This window comes from Phyllostomus hastatus, unplaced genomic scaffold (genome assembly GCF_019186645.2).
Source record: "Phyllostomus hastatus isolate PE091 unplaced genomic scaffold, TTU_PhHast_1.1 phas_contig_948, whole genome shotgun sequence".
Classification (NCBI taxonomy): Eukaryota; Metazoa; Chordata; class Mammalia; order Chiroptera; family Phyllostomidae; genus Phyllostomus; species Phyllostomus hastatus.
Window position 1 is genome coordinate 7,300,071 of NW_025333993.1, and position 19,738 is coordinate 7,319,808.

Genomic DNA, 19,738 nt, shown 5'->3' on the forward strand with positions numbered 1-19,738 from the left:
CTTGTTGCCTGTTTTACAGTCTTAGGAGGAGACTTCATACCATCGAACATGCGCTCCTCATTCTGCCGTGGATCTGGCAGAATGAAATGACTTTAGCGTCCTCTTTCAACCGTCCAATTTAATCTGCTTCGCTGCAGGTACGGTTCAGGGGGATAAAGGATTTGCACGACAAGTGGTTATCGGCCAGTGTCCAATCAGTGTACTCTTCCGTGTAGAAACCAGGTATTTCAAAGAAGGAATTTCCCTGTCTAGAGACTTTGAAGTGCATGATTTGAGAGGGAAGAAGGAACCACAAAAGGGGGTGGGGATGTTACCCCAAGATTAGTAGCTGCAGGAAGTCACTGCCCCCTTACAAGCGAAGAAACCGGAGGGAAGTCATTGCCGCTGAGACTGAGCTGGCGCAGCAGAAACCTAGAAGCCACCCTTGCCAGCCTTCGCTGTGGCTGCCGCCATAGCCAGAGGCACGGCTGGAAGGTGGAATAATAACATCGTCCTTCCTCCCCATCTTCCAACAGGGGTAGCAGGAGTCTGGCTGGCAGGGATTCTGGGAAATGTAGTTTCCAGGCATCCTGTCCCGAAGTCTGGGGTGAGGACAGAGAAGGGAGAGAGTGGAGCTGAAGAACGAGAGACACTTGTCCGCTCCCGAGTGTCTCCCAGGACATCTGCCGTGTTCATTTATAGCAGATGCGCATTGCTTGAGATATCTCGCCTTGACATCACAGATATCACCCCTGTGAGATCATATACAATTCTGATCTGGCATATACACACAATTCTGAAGTTGTATGGATGCCAGTAAGCGTTACATTGAAAATGTTCATGTTAATATTTATTCTGACTTTTTTTTTGTAAGAAAGAAGACCAAAGCTATCATTTGCATCCTTTGCCTCCATCGTGCCAACCCTGTCTTTCTATGATGATCAAAAATAATTAAATTTAAATGGAAAAGGTAGTGAAGAAATGATATGAAACCCTCCTTAAACCTCCTATGTGCCTCTCCCCCCCGTTGAGAGAAGAAGTCAGGCAGCAGATAAAATGCCCCGGCAACCCCGGCCGAGAAGCAGCTGGGGGAGATGTGACATGCTACAGGAGCCCAGCTGCCCCCTGGGGTCGGGGGCTTCTGGTGGTCTACGCAAGTCACGGAACTGGAGAGTTGAGGACACAGACAGAAGCCCTTCGCTCCGCTTTGTGGCCCAGCAGTGTTTTACGGGGCAGCCTTAAATACAAAGAAAAAAGAAAAAAGCCTCTAGGCCGTAGTGGCATTGCATAAACAGGACTGGCTCCTCGTTTTTGTTCGAGTTCATTCTCATCTCTTCCCGGGAGTCTGGGAGGTGCTTCTGGGGGGCACTTGCCTCCCTGGCGGGAGGTGGCTCAGCAGACTGGCAATCACCATCGTGTTCACAAGCCCAGTCCCGTAGCTGGAGGGTCCAGGCGGCTGCTCCCTCCCTCCCTCCCTCCCGAGCTGCCGTGGGACGAGGCGGAGCGGCTGACACCACACTGAGGGGGCTGGCGAGCTGCAGACAAGTAATCCGCCGGGGGAGAGACCTCTTTGATCTTCGCACCAGACAGCAATTTCGGCAGAAACCTTCTCTTTTTTTCACGGCGGCGGGATGAGCATCGGCGACTCACCTGGCGTGTGTGGGGGTTGCCAAGAGGAAGCAGAGCTGGTCTGTAGCTCACCTGTGTGCTAAGCCGTGCAGTGAGAAAGGTCCGTGTCTTTGTTAACTACCAGAAATGGTCTGAGTGTCTCATACAGGCAGGTCATGTGTTGTCTCATGTTTTTAATGACCTGGTGGATTTCGGCGGCTGTAAGATGCTCGCCGGGCCCGAGTCAGGTCACGGCTGCTTTCTCTTGGATCCTGGGAGTGAACCGTACGCATTCCATCACCGTTGTTAAATCCAGTGCAGTGCTCGCCTTTCGATTTCCCGGGCAGCACCCGCTGTCAGCCTCCAGGGAGGGAACAGAGCTGTAGGTGGGCCCTTGGGAAGGCTTCCGACCCATCGTGTGGCCACTTGAAGGACCAGGAAGGCTGCTTAGGTAGAGAGTGGTCCGGAGAAGAAAGCAGGTCTGGACAAAGGGCGTCTGCTGATGCCTGTGGCCAGGCTTCTCATCCCAGGCCGTGCTGGCCCGGTCAGCGTCTGCGGACGGACAGCGCAGCCAGTGCCTTGGGAAAGGGGCCGTGGTAGCTGCGGGAGGCCCCGTCTGTCCCGCCTGTAAGTCCTCTCCGTGAAGCACCCAGTTCAGCTCATCGGAATCCGCTGGTTTCGGGATCGTGGTCTTTTCTTGAATTCAGTAAGCTACGCTGCCTCCAGCTGGACAGGCGGTAGGGCGTCTATGGTAGCCACTGTTATTTGGATCCTGTGTTCATCTTCTGCATGTACCAACAGGCTATCAGTAAATACCTACAGAGCGAGTCAGCAGACGGGTTCTGAGCTCGGGCCATTGACTTCCTGGTGGAACCCCCTCTCCCAGCATCTGCGGGACACGCCGGCTTCCTTGCCTGTGTGGGCGTCTGCCAGGCTCGCCCGGGAGGGGTTGCGTTCAGGGGCACAGGCCACGTGACGTGTCAGGCAGATCAAAGCAGGGATTTCAGGGCTGCCTGCAGGGGGAAATGGGTAGTCATTAGTGCAAGGATGTGGAATGGGTCATGTTGATGGAAAGAGCCTGGAGCCTTGGCAGAAGGCTCCCACAGGCTGCCAAGACGGACAGACCGGCCGCGTGAGTTGTGCACGAGGGAGGCTTGCAGGGTCGGCGCTGCTGCGTGAGGGGGAACGGGGTCCGAGGTTTACTGACACCCAGGCCCCGGGCACACCGATCGTAAGCGCCTCTTCACCTCCGGCCACAGTTTTTGCTTTGTTTTTAAGTGGAGCCTCCAGGGACCGTTGGGGGGGCATAGAGACACTTGATGACGATGTTTCATTCTGAGAGCCAAGCTGTGGTTTCTCATTTGCCATTTCTTTTCATTGCTTCACGTTAATATGTTTTGTCTCTAGATTCAGGATCAAAGGAACCTTCCCCTTGCCCTTGATCACTCATCTCTCCTCCCCCCGCCCCCCCGCCGTGGGCAGTCTAATGCATGAATGAAACCACGTCCACGGCCCGGAATATGTGCGTCTGCTGGCTTCTCCGCCGTGGCTGCAGCCACCGTACGCCTTTTCGGTAGCTCGGAGGTGAGGCGTAGAATGTGCGGTGGGTTGGAGACACAGGTAGTGGTGTGGGGAGAGAATGCATGGGAGGTGAGACCCATCTCAGCAGGGGGCTGCTGCTGTGCTCTGGAAAGTCTCTGCTAACAGATTGAGAGCGTAGGAGGTCTGGGTGCAGCTGTGTGTGTGTGTGTCCTTGGGAGTCTGCGGACAAATCACGGAACCTCCGGAGACAAGTTCCACCGATTGGCTGGGAGACGTGTGAACTTATCCATCGCCTCATTGAGTCCGTAATCCGTTTCTCCAAAGGAGGGATGATGTTTGATCCTTTCTGCAATCTTCGTAAACATCTCAGGACATGCTGTCCCTGCAAGGAGCGGATTCCGCTGCTCTGAACCTTGTGACAGCGCAGTTTGTTACTTTCTGAGTTATCTCTGTCCTCTTCCTTTGCCCTCCCGCAGTCGCCTTCCAGCTCCCGCCGACCTCCTTCCGCACACCGGTGCCGTGGACGGCAGTGCAGACCGGGGGAGTGTGCACACGGCACGTGGCTGCCTCACCTTCGGTGGTCGAGGGTGCGGTTCCCACCCTGGGAGCAGACTTCGCCGTTATGGGTGATCTTGTGTATGGGGACCGGCTTGCGGTACATATGAGAGATGTGAAGATAATAAGCAATTAGGGGCGTTGGGGACATGGGACTTTGCTCATTTCTCTGTCTTCAGAAAGGGGTTAAGATTTGGCCAATCTTAACTTATAGAGGGAGACTACACTGTACCTACAAAACCATATATCTATAAATATGATATAGTTTATGATATAATAATGTGATGCATTTTATTATGTTATGTATTACATATGTTATATGTACTATGCATAGTGCATGTCATACACATGGTTCCATATGTGTGCTTGTGTCATGTGTATACATGTGATTCCAGTGAGAACAGCCACATCTGGCTTTCCCAGAGTTCTCTGTGGCTTTGCCCCTCGGATACGGCAGAGGTGTTTGTTGCTGCTCTGTTACAGGATGCTCTTTTCCCTTGGGAAAGAAACAATGTCTTAAACTTTTCATCTGTGATCTTGTTTTTTAAGATTTTATTTTTAGAGAGGGGAAGGGAGGGAGAAAGAGAGGGAGAGAAACATCCGTGTGTGGTTGCCACTCAAGTGTCCCCTACTGGGGATCTGACCTGTCCTGCAGCCCAGGCATGTGCCCCAACTGGGAACTGAACCAAAGACCCTTTGGTTCGCAGGCTGGTGCTCAACCCACTGAGCCACACCAGCCAGGGCTGTACTTCTGTGTTTGATTCAGTGGCTCCTGGCATGTCCCACCGAGCTCCCTGGGCTAGGAGGCTCCGTGGTTTTCAGTGCAGTCCCGCTAGGCTGGGCCGGAGGAGCCAGCTTGCATGGAAGCCTGAGATGAGAGTCTTCCATCGAAACTTTCAGAAGTGAGGACATTTTGTTTCCAGATAGGGAACAGTACTGTGTCTGGGCCGGCCACCTCTGCCCACACTTCCTCCTGGAGGCTGTGCCAGCAGACACGGGGGCTGAGTGCTTCTCTCCGCCCTTAGGCGCTGCCCTGGGGGCATGCGGCGTGGATGCCACCGGATGCACCGTGCAAACAGCGGCCTTCCTCTGTATCGACTGGGCAAGGTCCCAGTCCTGTGGGTGAACACGTCGCTTTACGGCAGCGTGTGGGCTCCGAGTGAGTATTATGGAACAGAGAAGCGCTTTGTCTAAGCGCGGGGTCCCTTTCTAGGTGGGGGAGACTAGCGCTCCTGCCCACGGGAAGAGCTGGAGCGCAGCGATGGGTGAGAACAGGCCGACGGTCAGGGCTGCTGCAGGAGGCGTGACGAGGGCCTTTCTGAGGACCTGCCACCTAAACTGCATGCACGGGGCAGGGAGCAATCGGCCAGGCAAGGACCTGGGGGAGGAGGCTTCCAGGTGGGGGAAGAGTAGGTGTAAACATCCCCAGGGAGTGACAATGTACCCTAACTACTCCATCTTCTAAGAGCACCCTTTTCCCCGTGCACCCCTACTTTCTTGTGGTTCAAAGAGAAGCATTCTTTCAGAGCCCGTGAGCATACGGGGTGGGGGGGCTGCTTCCAACAGCATGGGTTATTTACTTTTTTAAACAGACTTGACTTTAAAAAAATATTTTCGTTTTAATTTTTTATTGTCACCTCTTAAAAGTACTTTTACGTTCATTTCATTTTTTTCATTGCTTTTAGTGAGAGAGGAGGGTGGAGAGAGACACATGGATCTGAGAGAGAAACGCAGACTGGCTGCCTCCCGTTCATGCCCTGACCGGGGATGGAACCCGCAACCCGGTGTGTGCCCTGACCGGGGATCAAACCTGCAGACTTTCAGTTATGGGACGAAGCTCTGGCCACCTGAGTCACACCAGCCAGGGCTCTGTGCACTTGGCTTTCGAGAGCAGGTTTTGAGCAGAAGGTACAGAGATTTCCCATACGCCCCCCTCCATCCCCCACCCCCCGGTCCCGTACATGCGCAGCCTCCCCCACCCCCCATCCTGCACATGCGCAGACACCCCCACCCCCGGTCCCGCACATGTGCAGCCTCCCCCACTATCGGCGCCCCCCAGAGCAGTGCATTTGTTGCACCCGAGGGCCCGCATCGACCTGTCGTCATCACCCTGAGTCCACGCGTCACCTCAGGGCTCGCTTTTGGTGGTGTGTATTCGGTGGGTTTGGACAAATTACAGCGGATACAAAGAGTTTTACTAAAAACCCTCCGACTGACTGGTTATTGGCAAGTACAATGCAGCCTCCCAAACGGCGCGTACGTGGCAGGAGGAGGACAAAGGAACACAGCCAGGGCAGCTCTTCCCCCCTCTTTCTTCAAGATCGTAAAGGTCCTTGACACGTGGAAGGCAGGCTTTTATTAACTAGGCGTTTGTATCATAAACATAATTCCCAGACAAGCAGGAAAGTCCCAGAATTCTGAGTCATTGACGTCTGAATGGACGTTTTGTCAGGCCAAGCATTTGCTGCTACAAATAAAGCATTGACGAGTGAAACAGTGGCTTGAAACGAACAGGGAAAGTTTTAAAATGTGCACTTGGCCTTCAGAAGACAGTGCTGTGATTTATAACAGATTTCCCCTTTAATCTGTGCTCGCATTACAAGAAAATCTCTCTTTTTGGCCACAGATAGCCATCCATGCCCCATGCGAAGGAGGCCCATTAGCTGCAAATAACAAAACAATTACATACAATTTCATGCGGAAAAAACAAGACATGCTCTGGATAGAGGGTGGGTATCGGCTCCTGGCGGGCAGGACACAGGGCCGCCATAGCGTCTTTTTCCATGACGGGAAGTACAAGAAAACGAGGAAGGATTCTCCTTGTGCAGTACAACTTTGTCAGAAAGATCGGTGTGGTTTATTTCTTATTCGGGGCTGCCGGAAGCACGGCTGGGTTGTTTTAACACCTGTGTACACTGCAACAATAGAAAGGTGTGGCAGTAGAACTGGAGAAAGTTCAGAGAGGGGCGAAGAGTCAGGTGTGTGAGGCTCCGGGCTCTGAGCTCTATTTAAAAGAACTAAATACTCCATGAGGACTTGGCCTCACCAGCAAGAGATGACGGGAACCACTAGCTGTGCCCACACGGCGCTCGAAGGGAACGAGTTTCAAAAACGAGAGAGTGAATTAGCTTGGTACGAATGCTGGGCTGGACACTCAACGGGTGGAAGTCAGGAGGAAGGGGAGCCTCCTTGTGCAGATAAGGTCGCAGAATTTGAAACTGAGACACCCGCCCAGGATGCCCCCTCTAAGCCTCAGGGACCACCATGGAAAAGGTGGGCGAGGGAGACCCTAAGAGCTGGGCGCGATGGGTAGGCAAGTCTGACGCCATCTTACCAGCCCATCCTCCCTCTTGACTGAACCTGGACCCAGGCGCCCGCCCTATATCCCTCCCGAGTGAGGACTGACCCACAGAAAGGGGGGAATCGTAACCACGCAGAAATCTTGTTTTCTTTAATCTAGCCTTTTATTTCGATTTTTTTTTTGCTTTGACTCCCGCTGGCCTCACCCCGCGCCCTGACTCACCTACCTCCTGCCTCCTGGCTTCATCAGAGGCCCTCAGGACAGTGAGGCTCTGGTCAGCAGCCAGTAATCTCAGAAACAAGGTCCTGGGTCTATTGACTGTTGAGACAGAGTTTTCAATCAAACCAAAGACAGTATCTTGGCCTCAGCTGTGCTTTAGCTTCAGCCCCGGGAAAGTGGAATGATTCCACTGAACAGATCCCTGCGAACTTGGGCAGAACAACTGCATGGCTGACAACAGGCCCAGATGCAGCGATCCGTTATCCCCCAACTCAGCGCTGACCGCAGCCCTAACGCCATCGGTCACCGTGATGAATGACCGTTCCCCTGTATCATTCATCCCTGGCAGCCATCCGGGAGCGGGGCCTTTGAGCACGAGCTACCTGTGGCTCCTGGCCTGGCGCCATCTCCTTAAGAAACTCTTACTTTCTTGGCTGCAGCTTCCCCCCATCCCCCCAAAAAACCACCCCACCCTGCTCATGGGCTTAAGTACCATTTTTTTCCACCTTAAACTTTCCGTTTTCTTAACCCTTCCAAACAGATTTTTCCCTGACTCAAACTGTCCACTTGGGCAAGGAAGCCCAGCCCGAGAAACTCGGGTCGTGCAGAGGAGGGGGTGCAGCTGTCCATTCCGGGGGGTCTGACTGTGTGGGCGCAGCTCCCGTAGCGGGAGGAAATGCCGGGTCCTCTTCTGTCATTCAGTGGGATGGAATCATTCTCCCCCGCGGTACTGCAGGTCCCGGGGCTGAGTCTCACAGTTCCTCTGCTTTCTCCCCGACACGGAACCTGTCTGGGCTCTAGCCGAACACTCCTGGGGGTGGGCGAATCCGTCCTTTGGAGCCGGCTCATTTATTGGTGTTTCCGTCCATATTCACAATCGCGGCAGCACCATGAAATCGCCTGGTGGAGTTTACAAACCTTTATTCCCTGGGCCCCCCGTCCCCCCAGAGACCCAATTGTTCTGGGGAAGGTGCCGGCTTCAGTGTCATTGAAGACCCTTCACACGAGGGGCCGCTGAGGTTGAGAGCGAGGGCCCTGGTGTAGGAAATGCTGCCTCCTGCTGAGGAACTCGCTCCCTGGAGCCCCCGGCCAGGGGGGCCTGATTCTGTCCCCTGGAGCTAATCCGCTTCCTCTTTCCTGGGACAGGCTTTCCGACTCGTGAGGTCGATGACCTGCCCCATCACTTCCCCGAGGCTGTTTCTTCACGGGGGCAAAGTCACTCAGTTTTCTCCAAGTCCCTCCTGTCCTGCGGTTTTAGTTCCTCACCATCCTCATCGTAAGCCGTCTTGTCAGGATGCCACTTCCAGTGTGTGTCTCTTCACGCTTTCGTTTCATCGCGAGCTTGCTGCCGGCTAAATCCCCTCAATTTTCTCCTGCAAGGAGCTCTCGGCTCAGCCAGGGAGCCGAGCATGCCAGCGAACCAAAGCTTCCCCATCCTGTAATTACGAAATTGATTGTTAAAGTCTGGATGCAGGACTTCTGTTTATCCTCACTGAATTTTACCTTGCTGGGTTTAGCTAGTTAATTGTGTCCTCCACACAATGAAGGATTGCTTATCTAGTAAGGCATCTTCCTATCTTTATCCATGTTATCGATCACAGTGGCAATAATAGCTTCTAGGTATATTAAATTTTCCTTGGCTTTATTGGGGCGACACTGGTTAATACAATTGTATAGGTTTCAAGTGTACAATTCTGTAACACATCGTGTGCAATGGCTTCTATCTGTTCGCTACGAGAGCACCTCAGTGACTGTGAACACTTGTGGCCCAGAAGCGTCACCAGCCTGGATGGAAAGAGACGGGTAGCGCCCCAGTGTCCACGGGCAGGAGGTATGGCGGGAAGGCTGCAGAGTCACCAGCGAAGTGTTCTTAGAACGAAGGAGGCCCGGGGACAGGGACAAGAGCCCAGCACGTAGGGCTAGGAGCCCCTGGAGAGTCCCGGGCCGAAGAGGGACGCTTGCACACCCGTGCACCGGGCTCGCAGGAATGCTGCGGACTGGGGCCGACCGCCTGCCCCGGCGACTGTCTCTCCCCTCCCGAATGCGCATGTCTGCCGCGGTTATCCTGGGCTTGCCGCCCTCTGCAGCGTGGTGTCTGTGTGTGTGTGTGGGGGGGGTGGCGGTGGTGAAGATAGCGTGGTTCTAGCTCCTTGTTCACAGTGTTCGGGCGGGGACGAACAGGTACTCAGGGAGCTGTACCCAGGGAGTCACATGCAGAGGACTTCGGTGCCAGCTGGACAGGGGTCAGAGCGGGGAGACTTCCGGCGGGTCTTGGGAGGGGGGCGCGCATCTCGCCGATGGGCGGGATGCGAAGACGGTGTGTCCAGAGGCGGGTAGAGTCTGGGCTCTGTAACCGTTTGACCGGCCGCACGTGCGGAAGGGGCTGTGCTGGTTTGCAGGCGCCGGCCTTACGAAACGGGCAGCTTCTGCTTCCACCTCTTGAGATGCTTATTCTCGGAATCCAGGCGCCTTGCCGAGAGCAAGCCCAAGCTGCCCCGTGGAACCCCGGGTCGGTTCCCACGGAACCCACTGCCAGCCGTGTAAGAGACTCACCGTGCAAGCAGGGGCTCAGCCCTGCCTGTACCAGCTGGGGCGGGGATGAGCCCCGCTCCGAGCCAGATGTGTGAGCGCGAAATCACTGTGGCTGTTTTAAGTCACTAAGTGAGGAGTGATTTGCTTCACAGCGATAAGTAAATACAATGGCACCAGGCACTGGGCCGGTGACTTTTCATGTATTTTCTGATTGAAACCCTCCCAACAGGGCTGTGACACAGGCATGATTCCCCCTGCGAGATCCATGAGAACGCAGGCTCCCCGGCTAAAGAACGGGCCCAAGGTCCCGCGAATAGTAAATGGCAATTTTGGGATGGAAACTGGGCCTCGTATCATTCTCTGCACCTCTAAAAGGCTGAAGAGGAGGGCAAGGGGGTCGTGGAGCCACTAACAGCTACGTACAGAGTACGTTTTCTGGAGAGAGCAGTGAATGAAACACAGTCTGCCGAAACGCGACAGCTTGCGGGGGGAGTCAGACGCGGAGACGGAGGAACGCAGTTCGGCACGGTGTGCGGTGGGAGTGGAAGCAAGGAGACAGAGCCGTGTCTCCAGTCCTTTCTCCACAGCTCGCTTACCTGCACAGGTGCATAGATTTTACGTGTATCCACGTTTTCATGAAAAGGTAGTCTGCAAATGTTCCATGACCTAACCACGTTCACATCTTTGTCCGTCACGTAGAACGGGCCCGCTTGTTTTAAATTGATGACCATTTCTGTTTTTGGAACTTCTGGTTTGTCTTGGTCAGGAGTGCCTTGCTTCAAAGTTATAAATTCTCTGTATGTGCTCTTAATGTTTATAGGTTTTTTTCCCCCTATTTTTAATGTTTAACTCTTCAGTCCATCTGGAATTTATTTTGGAGTGTGTGTGAGGGAGGGAGGTCCAACTTAATTTTTCTTAATAAATATCTAATCGTCTCAACACTATTTATTCAGTTATCCATCCTCTCCCCGCTGAATTGAGCCATTATAAACAGGAAATATGTATCTGGGACTCTTTCTGGGCCCTGTTTTATTTTATTGATTTATTTTTCTGTTCCTGTACCAAGAGCACACTCTTTTCATTAATGCAAATTTGAAGTATGTTTTGACGTTTAATAATAGTTCCCTTTAATCTTTTTAAAACATTTGATTCTTCTATATTTTCTTTATTTTTTTAAAGTTCCATTTTAATTTTTTGAGGAATCTCCATTCTGTTTCGCACAGTGGTCTGCGTTCCCACCAGCAGTGCACTGGGTCCCCTTTCCTCCACGTCCTCGCCAGCACTTGTTGTTTGTGGATTTACTGATGACAGCCATTCAGGAAGGAGTGAGGTGGTATCTCATTGCGGTTTTAATTCGCGTTTCTCTGATGATTGGTGACATGGAACATTTTTCCATATGTCTATTGGCCCTCTGTGTGTCCTCTTTGGAGAAGTGTCTATTTAGGTTCTTTTCTCATGTTTTATATTGGACTGTTTGCCTTCCTGGTGTTGAGTTGTATGAGTTCTTTATATGTTTTGGAAACTAACCTCTTATCAGATGTATTATTGGCAAATATGTCCTCCCATTCAGTGGGTTCCACTTTCATTTTTTTTTATTGCTGTGCAATGACAGTTGTCCCCATTGCCCCCAGTTACTCCCCCTGCCCTCCCCTCCCCAACCCCCACATTCCATACCCCCCAGCCCATTGTCTTTGTTCCTGGGTCCTTTGTACACGTTCTTTGACTTGACCCTTCCCTTCTCCCCCCCTTATCCCGCTCCTCTCGCCCCTCTGGTCACTGTCAGTTGGTTCTTTATTTCCATGTCTCAGGTTCTGTTTTGCTTGCTTGCACATTTTTTCTTCATGACGAACTTTGAAGTCAGCTTGCTAGTTTCATAAAAAATTCTGAAGGATATTGATTTATATTGCATTGATTCCATAGATTAATTTTGGGAGAACTGATGGCACTTTCTGAATTACATTATTTTAAAAACAACATCATTACATTTTATAATAAAGGTTTTTAACCCTGGGTGTTTTAACCGTACAAACTCTGATTTAATTAGTTGTTTGTGATTCCACTCTGCACCCAGGGAGCAAAACCATTCATGTGTGTGTGTGTGTGTGTGTAATATATAAAGATATATAGTATATATGTAATTTAGGTTCTGTATCTTTTTCATTATGCTTATTTCAGACTGGGAATTTTTCTTTTTGTTTCTTGATTATTTTTCTTCTCTATTTATAGATGTTTTCTATTTCTAGAATTTTCATTAGATGGACATTGGTTCTTTATATCTTATTTCTAGGTCTATTGTATATTTGTTGCGATTAATAACACTACTCCTAAAAGTATTAAAAGTTTAAGTTAGATTTCTATTCTATACCTTATGCCAACATGAATTCCAGATGGATTAAAGAACTAAATATAAAAAACTAAACTATAGGCCCTGGCTGGTGTAGCTCAGTGGATTGAGCTCAGGCTGCGAACCAAAGTGTCGCAGTTTCGATTCCCAGTCAGGGCACATGCCTGGGTTGCAGGCCATGGCCCCCAGCAACTGCACATTGATGTTTCTCTCTCTCTCTCTTTCTCCCTCCCTTCCCTCTCTAAAAATAAATAAATAAAATCTAAAACAAAGAATCAATATTAAAAAAAAACTAAACTATAAAAGTATTAGAAGAAAATATGAGAGATACTCAATTTGTTACAGCCTGTGTATAAGAAAGCTATTGATTTTGTATCTGATGTTATTTTGAATATTATTTCCCTCACTTCTTTTTGGATAACAGTTTGTTTACATGCACCTTTTATATTTTGTTCACATTTATAGCTCTTGTTCCTTTCCCTTTTCTCTTTTTAAACAGGACCTACAATACAGAGCAGGGGTGGAGGGCAGCTACGGTGGTTGCCTTGTTCTCAACTTTAATAGAAACTTTCTAATCTCTCATTGTTTGATATAGCATTTTCTCTGAGTTTTTCCCTAGGCTACATGATTTTACATCCTTTCTTAGTAATATGAGTTTTTTTTTTAATCTGAAAAGCGTATCGAATTTTATCACATGAATTTTTAGAATACATTGAGAGGAACATAAATCTGTTGATATAGTTTATTACAGAAGAAATTTCCTAATACTGATCTGCTTTTGCCCATCTAGGTAAATTGTGCTAAGCTACCATTAAAATAATATATTATTGAATTGGTTTGCTAACGTATTTTTTAGTATTTTAAATCTGCATTCATATGTTCATAGGTAACTTTGACTATGGCTTCCTTTATTTTTTTGTCTTGGTGCTAACTGGATCTGTCTTTGGAATCCAAGTGATTCAAGTTGGGTAGAGTGAGTCTAGAGTGTGTTCTTGTGTTCTTTCAGATAGGCATATAATTTAAAGATTATCACTTGTTTCAAGGAATATAAATCCCTATAAAAGTGTTTGACCCTGTTGCCTCTTTCTTTATTTTATTTTACTTTTTTTTTAACTCCCCACCTGAGGATATATGTATTGATTTTTAGAGATAGAGGGAGGGGGAGAGAGAGAGAGAGAAGAAGAGAGACATTGATTGCACCCCCACTGGGGATTGAACCCACAACCTAGATATGTGCACTGACTGGGGATCAAACCAGCAACCTTTTGGTGCACAGGATGATGCTCCAACTAACTGAGCCACGTGGCCAGGACCCTACTGCCTTTTTTAAAAAAGGGAGTTGAGCTTTGCCTACCTTTGAAAATTTTATAAGTATATTAATCTATTCATCTGTTCACATTTTCTACCTATTCTTGGATCAATTTTGATTAATTCATATTTGTTTTTTACAGGAAATCATGCCCTTGTTGAGATTGTCAAAGTATTATGCAGTATTATTTAATAAAACCTTGTATCTAGAGTTATGTCCCTTTTCTTATTGCTAGGTTAATTAGTGTTCGGACTATTAACTCTGAATTAAGTATTTGGAATTAATCTTGCACACACCAAACAAGAGCGTGTTTTCACTCTATCCTCTTCACAACCCTGCCACCACCCATGTTCAGGTCATCTGGGATTTGATCTGTAGATTATTGTTAAAAATTTTAAAATATATTTCCAAATTATGTTTTATTGTTTCTCTGTTTGCTGCTGATTCTTGGGTCCCGTGTCTTCCCCTTTTGGAATTTCTCGTTTTTTGCTGGTTAAGTCTGTTAGGCAAGACCGGTATGTGAATGTCTCTGAAGATGTCTGGAGTTTGTTTTTCCTCGTCCATGCTAATTTGGACAGGAAGTAGATTCTAGATTCAAAGTGATCCCACCTCAGAACTCTCATGGTATTACTTACTGCTTTTAGCGTAGCAGTGAAGTACTGTCAAGGGGGAGTTGACGCTGCTCAGATGCTCATTGTAGGTAGCCTGTTTCATCCTCTCATGAAGCATTTAAGATGTTCTCTGCGTCCTTGAACTTCTGAATGTTACAACAGAGTGGGTTTTTTGACAAGTGATGGATGTTTTTAGTTCATATGTTTCTTCAACCTGGAAATTTTTCTTTTTGTTTCTTGGTTACTTTTCCTCTCTATTTGTAGATGTTTTCTATTTCTAGAATTTTCATGAGATGGATAGTGGCACTTTATATCTTTATTTTCCATTTTTCCTTTTTCATGACATGTTTTTAAATAATCCCATGGCTCAATTTTTCCAGGGCCACAAATGACTATTTAACTGTGAACTTTCTCCAATTCCATTTATCCAGTGAACGTTCTGCTTTCTTAATAAATTTTTAAAATTTCTAAGATTTCTCAAAATTTCTTGCATAACAGCTGGTTGTTAATTTATGAACATGGTAGCTGCTCTTATATTTCCAAAGCACGACGTTGCTGTTCATCCTCTTCTTTTGCTTTACAAACTCTGTTTCCTTTGCTGCTAGTTCTTCTTTGTGGTGGCTCTGCCACTCCTCCCTGGAATCACTGACTCTGTTTTTCTCTGCTCGTCTTCATCTTGTTTGTCCCTCCGTGGCTGCCAGTTCTGATCCCAGCTGCTCACCTCCAGTGGCTGAGGGCTGGGCAGGACGAGCTGTCGGGAGGGTGTTCTGGCTTCTCCCACTTGTCTCCCAGATCTAGGCTGTGTGCTCATCAGCCTGGTGCTGGACCCTGAAACTGGTCTCCGTGTCCCTGAGCTCCCTCGCCTGTGGCCTTCCAGCCGGTTCAGCCCCTGATGAGTCCTGATGAGCCCCCCCAATAAATCAGCAGCTATTGTTCCCCCGGGAAACAAAATGCATTGACCTGTTGGATAAAAGGAATAAATCTTTATCTCTCTCAATACTAAAGAAGTCCTGCTGAGAATTATCCTGGCTACCTTTCAGACATTCGTTTGTAAGAAAAGCTGATGGTTATGAATAAAAATAGCGAATATTTATTGAGCACGTAGTTTCTAACCTTTATGAATGCTACGTAGATTAATTCATTAACTTTCAACAATCAGGTGAGGTATTATTATTTTGCATCCTAGATAACTGAGGAACACGGAAGTTAGATTTTTTTTTTTGCTCCAACTCTTGTAACAAAGCAAAGATTCAAACCTAAGTGCTCTGAGTCCTAGGCCTGAACTCTTAACCAATCAACTCTGTTTTTCTCCATAATTAACAGATTCATTAATAATGGCCCTATTTACATATTTAAGCATAATCATTTTTGTCCTAAGATATTCTGACTGTGATAAAGTTAACAGTGCCATGCACTGGGATTTTATGATTTCTCTTGCAGAGCAAGGGGTTCATTCAGTGTTTTGATAGAATGCTGCATACAGTCAAAGAAGTGATATCCTATTTATTTTAACAAAAGACAAAGCTTCCCAAGAGAAATACAAAGGGTGTCTTCGTTTGTCACCTGAACCACTGACCTGCCCACCCAGTGACATCACTGGCGTCAGGTCTTCGGCCGCCACGTGGTTATCTAAGAGCACAGAGACAGTCCTTGACCTTGCAGATGTCTTTCCCCAAAAGGCACCCCGTATCTGACACCTTGCTTCGGCTAGACTTCTCCACCATATGTATGTCGCAAGTTTTTCAGATACCTCACGGATTACATGTGTGGTGGAAAAAGAGATCTTGGATCGTAGGACACGCCCCAGCAAAAAAATGTCCATTCCAAACCTCAGCGGGAACATTGTTAAAAACAAAATCGTGAAAAAGGTTTCCTGTCATAACGTTAACCAAATGGAGGTTGATGGAAAAAAACAGTTCTGGAAACTGGGCTGCAGGCCTGGGCCCCACAGCTCGGCTGGACCGGCACCAATTTACACGAAGGATTATATAAATCTTTGGAGACCGTACGGGACCGTCTGGCCACGGTTTTGGTTGTCAGCATTTTAACCCTTTCTTTGGGGACTTCTAACCACGCACAGTGCCCACCATGACAGCCTCTCAGGACAGGAGCTGAAAATGCGCCCCCTCCCCACCCCCTTGCTCCTCCCACGCCTGGTGAGAACAACTGATCACGTGACCTCTTGCGGCCAATCGGAGCCTCGGGCTGGGATTGTGCCCCGGGACTGAGTGACTCAGCTTTATTTTTCACCACATTTACGGCTGCGTTTTTGGGTTCGTTTATTGCATTTCCCTAAATGAAATGTGGGTTTCTACGAGGGCAGCACGTTTTGTGCACTGCCATGTTCCTATTACTGAAAATAATGCCTGGCTTGCACAAGGAATTCAGTAGGTTTCTTGAACGAATGAACACGTGGATGGATAGAGGGATGCCCATGTAAAGAAAGGCTAATTTACTATTCCCCCTCCCAGAGTGCCCTGCACAGCCAAGAAGTTCATTCATGTCTTTCTTCAATCATTGTTGTCTAGAGAAAGACACGATGGGGCAAAACAAGGTCATTTCACTGTTTTGTGGAAAGATGAGTTTGTTCCTTCTACTTGGCAACGTTTTTGTCCCTGTGAACCCTTCCACTGGCAGTACATAACTCAGCTGGGTGTTTCTAAATGGAGAGGCTTTCCCTGTTTTGTTTTGTTTTTTTTTTTAAGATTTTTTAAAAATTTGTTTTTAGAGAGATGAAGGGGGGAGAAAGGGAGGGAGAGAAACATCAGTGTGTGGTTGCCTTTCAAGTGCCCCCTACTGGGGACCTGGCCCGCAACCCAGGCATGTGCCCTGACTGGGAATTGAACCGGTGACCCTTTGGTTCGCAGGCTGGTGCTCAGTCCACTGAGCCACAGCAATCGGGGTGGCTTTCCCTACTACAGCTTGGCCCAAACATGTCCAATTGTCAGCCACTGTAGATTAGACGTGTTACCCAGACAGTGACTGTCACAGATGTCCTCTACTTTGACTTGCACTTATATATGTGTTGGTGTGGATTTAGTTCTATACGACTTTATCATGTGTGTAGGTCCATGTACCCACCATCACAGTCAGATAGATAGACCGTTCTGTTACCACAAGCATCCTTCCTGTTGCCCTCAAGTGGCCACACCCACCTGCCCCCCGTCCTCCAGCCCCCAGCCTCCAGTTCCTGGCAACCACAAATCTGTTCTTCATTTTTAAGCTTTGTCTTTTCAGAAATCTTTTATCAATGGAATCCTACAGAATGCGCCCTTTTGACTCTTTAAAAATTCAGCATAGTTGCCTGGAGATTCACTGAGGCTGGGGGTGTCAATAATCCATTCCTTTTTATCGCTAGGTACTGTTCCACGGGGTGGATGGACCGGACCAGGGTTTGTGCAGCTGTCATCTGTCGAAAGACGTCTGGGTTGTTTCCAGCTTTCAGTTATGACTCACAGAGCTTTTACGAACGTTCATGCGAAGGTTCTCGTACAGTTTCACTACACGTGATCATGAATTTCCATTTCTCTGCGATAAATACCCAAGCGTGCAACGGCTGGGTCATATGGCAACAATATGTTTAGTGTTTACAACAAACCGCCCAACTGTTTTCCGGGGTGGCAGCGCCGCTTCCTGTGCCACCAGCGGCGTCCGAGGCACCCGGTTCCTCCACATCCTCGCCAGCACTTGGCGCGTCACACTTTTACTCTGGTCATCCTTTTTTTTTTCTTTTCCCAATCGGTCTGTTTATTTGGACTTGGTTTTTCATATGAGAAAACTTCATTTCCGTTTTAATTATTCTTACTATGTCTTTAAGCAAATGACAAAAGGAGAGCGTGTATACAAATTGAACCTAAAAATATAAATACAATTCTTTATTCATCTGGGGTATAAAAGTAGCTTGCAAAACAGGGATAATGTAGACAGGAGACATAGAGGATCATTTATAGTGATAAATATGAATTTTCATAAGACTTAGTGACGTATGCCCACGTGGGATGCTTTTTATTTTCGAATAGATAGCCCTGAAATTTTCATTTGCATTTCCCTGATGACTGGTGATGCTGAGCATCTTTTCATGTCCTTACTGGCCAGCTGGATGTCCTCTTTGGAAAAATGTCTATTCAGATCCTGAGCTCATTGTTTAATTAGATAGTTTTTTTCTTTGCTATTGAGTTGTGAGTTCTTTATATGTTTTGGATATTAATCTCTTGTCAGATATATGATATGCAAATATTTTCTGTTTATTAGGTTGTGTTTTCATTTTGCTGATGGTTTCTTTTCTGTACAGAGCCCCTCCCCACCTGAGGACATGCTTATTGATTTTAGAGAGAGGGAGGGAGGGAAAGAGAGAGAGGGAGAGACACATGCATCGGTTGCCTCTTGGACACGCCCTGACCAGGGACCAGACCTGCGACCTAGGCGTGTGCCCTGACCAGGAATCGAACCTGTGACCTTTCGGTTTATAGGAGGATGCTCCAACCAGCTGAGCCACACTGGCCTCGCTTGTTGGATTTTCACTTTCGTTACCTTTGCTTTCCCTGTCACATCCAATAAATCATCTCCGAGGCTCACCCACGTCAAGGAGCTTACTACCTATATATTTTTTTGAATTTTTATGATTTCATGCCTTACATTTAAGTTTTTCATGCATTTTGAGGATTGATATCCATTTTGAGGGCATTTTTGTGTGTGGCTGGAGATAGGGGGCCAGTTTCATCCTCCTGCTGTACACATGGCTGTCCGGTTTTCCCAACACCAGTCATTGAAGAAATTGTCCTTTCCCCATTGTATATTCTTGATTTCTTTGTCATAAATTAATTGATCATACTGGTCAGACCACTATCCTGTACACCTGAAACCAATATAAAATAATATTGAAAATAATCGGTAATTGACAAATAAAAATAAAACCCCAAAAGGTAAAAAGGCCTCCCTCCAAATTAATTAACTGACCATATAGGTGGGTTTACTTCTGGGCTCTCTGTTTTATTCCATTGATCCGTGTGTCTGTTTTAGGTCACCACCATACTGGTCTGATCCCCACAGCTTTGCACTATAGTCTGAAATCTGTAGGCCTGTCTGTGTGTGCGGAGCCCAAAGCTTGCTTCACGCTGAAGCTGGAGGACTAAAGCACGAGGCCTTTTTGACAGAAGGACAGCGGTGTCTCGCTGCACTGGCTGTGACCTGGGGATGGTAGTCCAAGAACCATCTGTCTGATGGTTACAGTTCTGCGGGACCCAGGAACTAACGTCCTTGGACCACCAGATGGAGACAAGACCGTCAGGGGTATCCCCTGGGTCGCAGCCGAGAAAACCATGCACCAGGCGCGGGTACAAGCCCTTGCAGGGAGATACGAGCACGCGGGGCACGCGCGGCACGCGCGGCACGCGGAGCTGGTGGAGGCAGCGCCCTCGTGGGAGGACAGCGCGCCTGCGCCCTGAGGGCTCCGGGCGCATGTGTGTTTATCAGAAGGCGGCCCGGGCAGCTACAGCCACTTCAGAAGCCGACAGGCCTCTCTCCCAGACACACTGGGCTCCTGGGTGGGGGGCCTCCGGTCGTGCCCTGGAGGTCGAGGCCGTTTACAAACTCTTTCTCCGCTGGTGGCTGTCCTGTGGGACCCTCATGGGAAAGGCCCCCGGGCTCCCAGAGCCAGGCCACCGAGAGGTGTCGCTGGCGGCAGGCGCGTGCCATAGCCCCCCCCCCTCCGGGGGACACTGGTGCCCTCGGGGGCCGCG

The 19,738-nt window shown here is 48.6% G+C and overlaps 1 long non-coding RNA gene across 1 annotated transcript; it reads left to right on the top strand.

Annotated features, from left to right (window-relative positions):
• The first annotated feature begins 3,677 nt into the window (after positions 1-3,677).
• On the top strand, positions 3,678-5,565 carry LOC123827919. Its single transcript, XR_006787383.1, has 3 exons — positions 3,678-3,755; positions 4,710-4,843; positions 5,370-5,565. It is a non-coding gene; the product is annotated as an uncharacterized LOC123827919 (long non-coding RNA).
• The last annotated feature ends 14,173 nt before the right edge of the window (positions 5,566-19,738 follow it).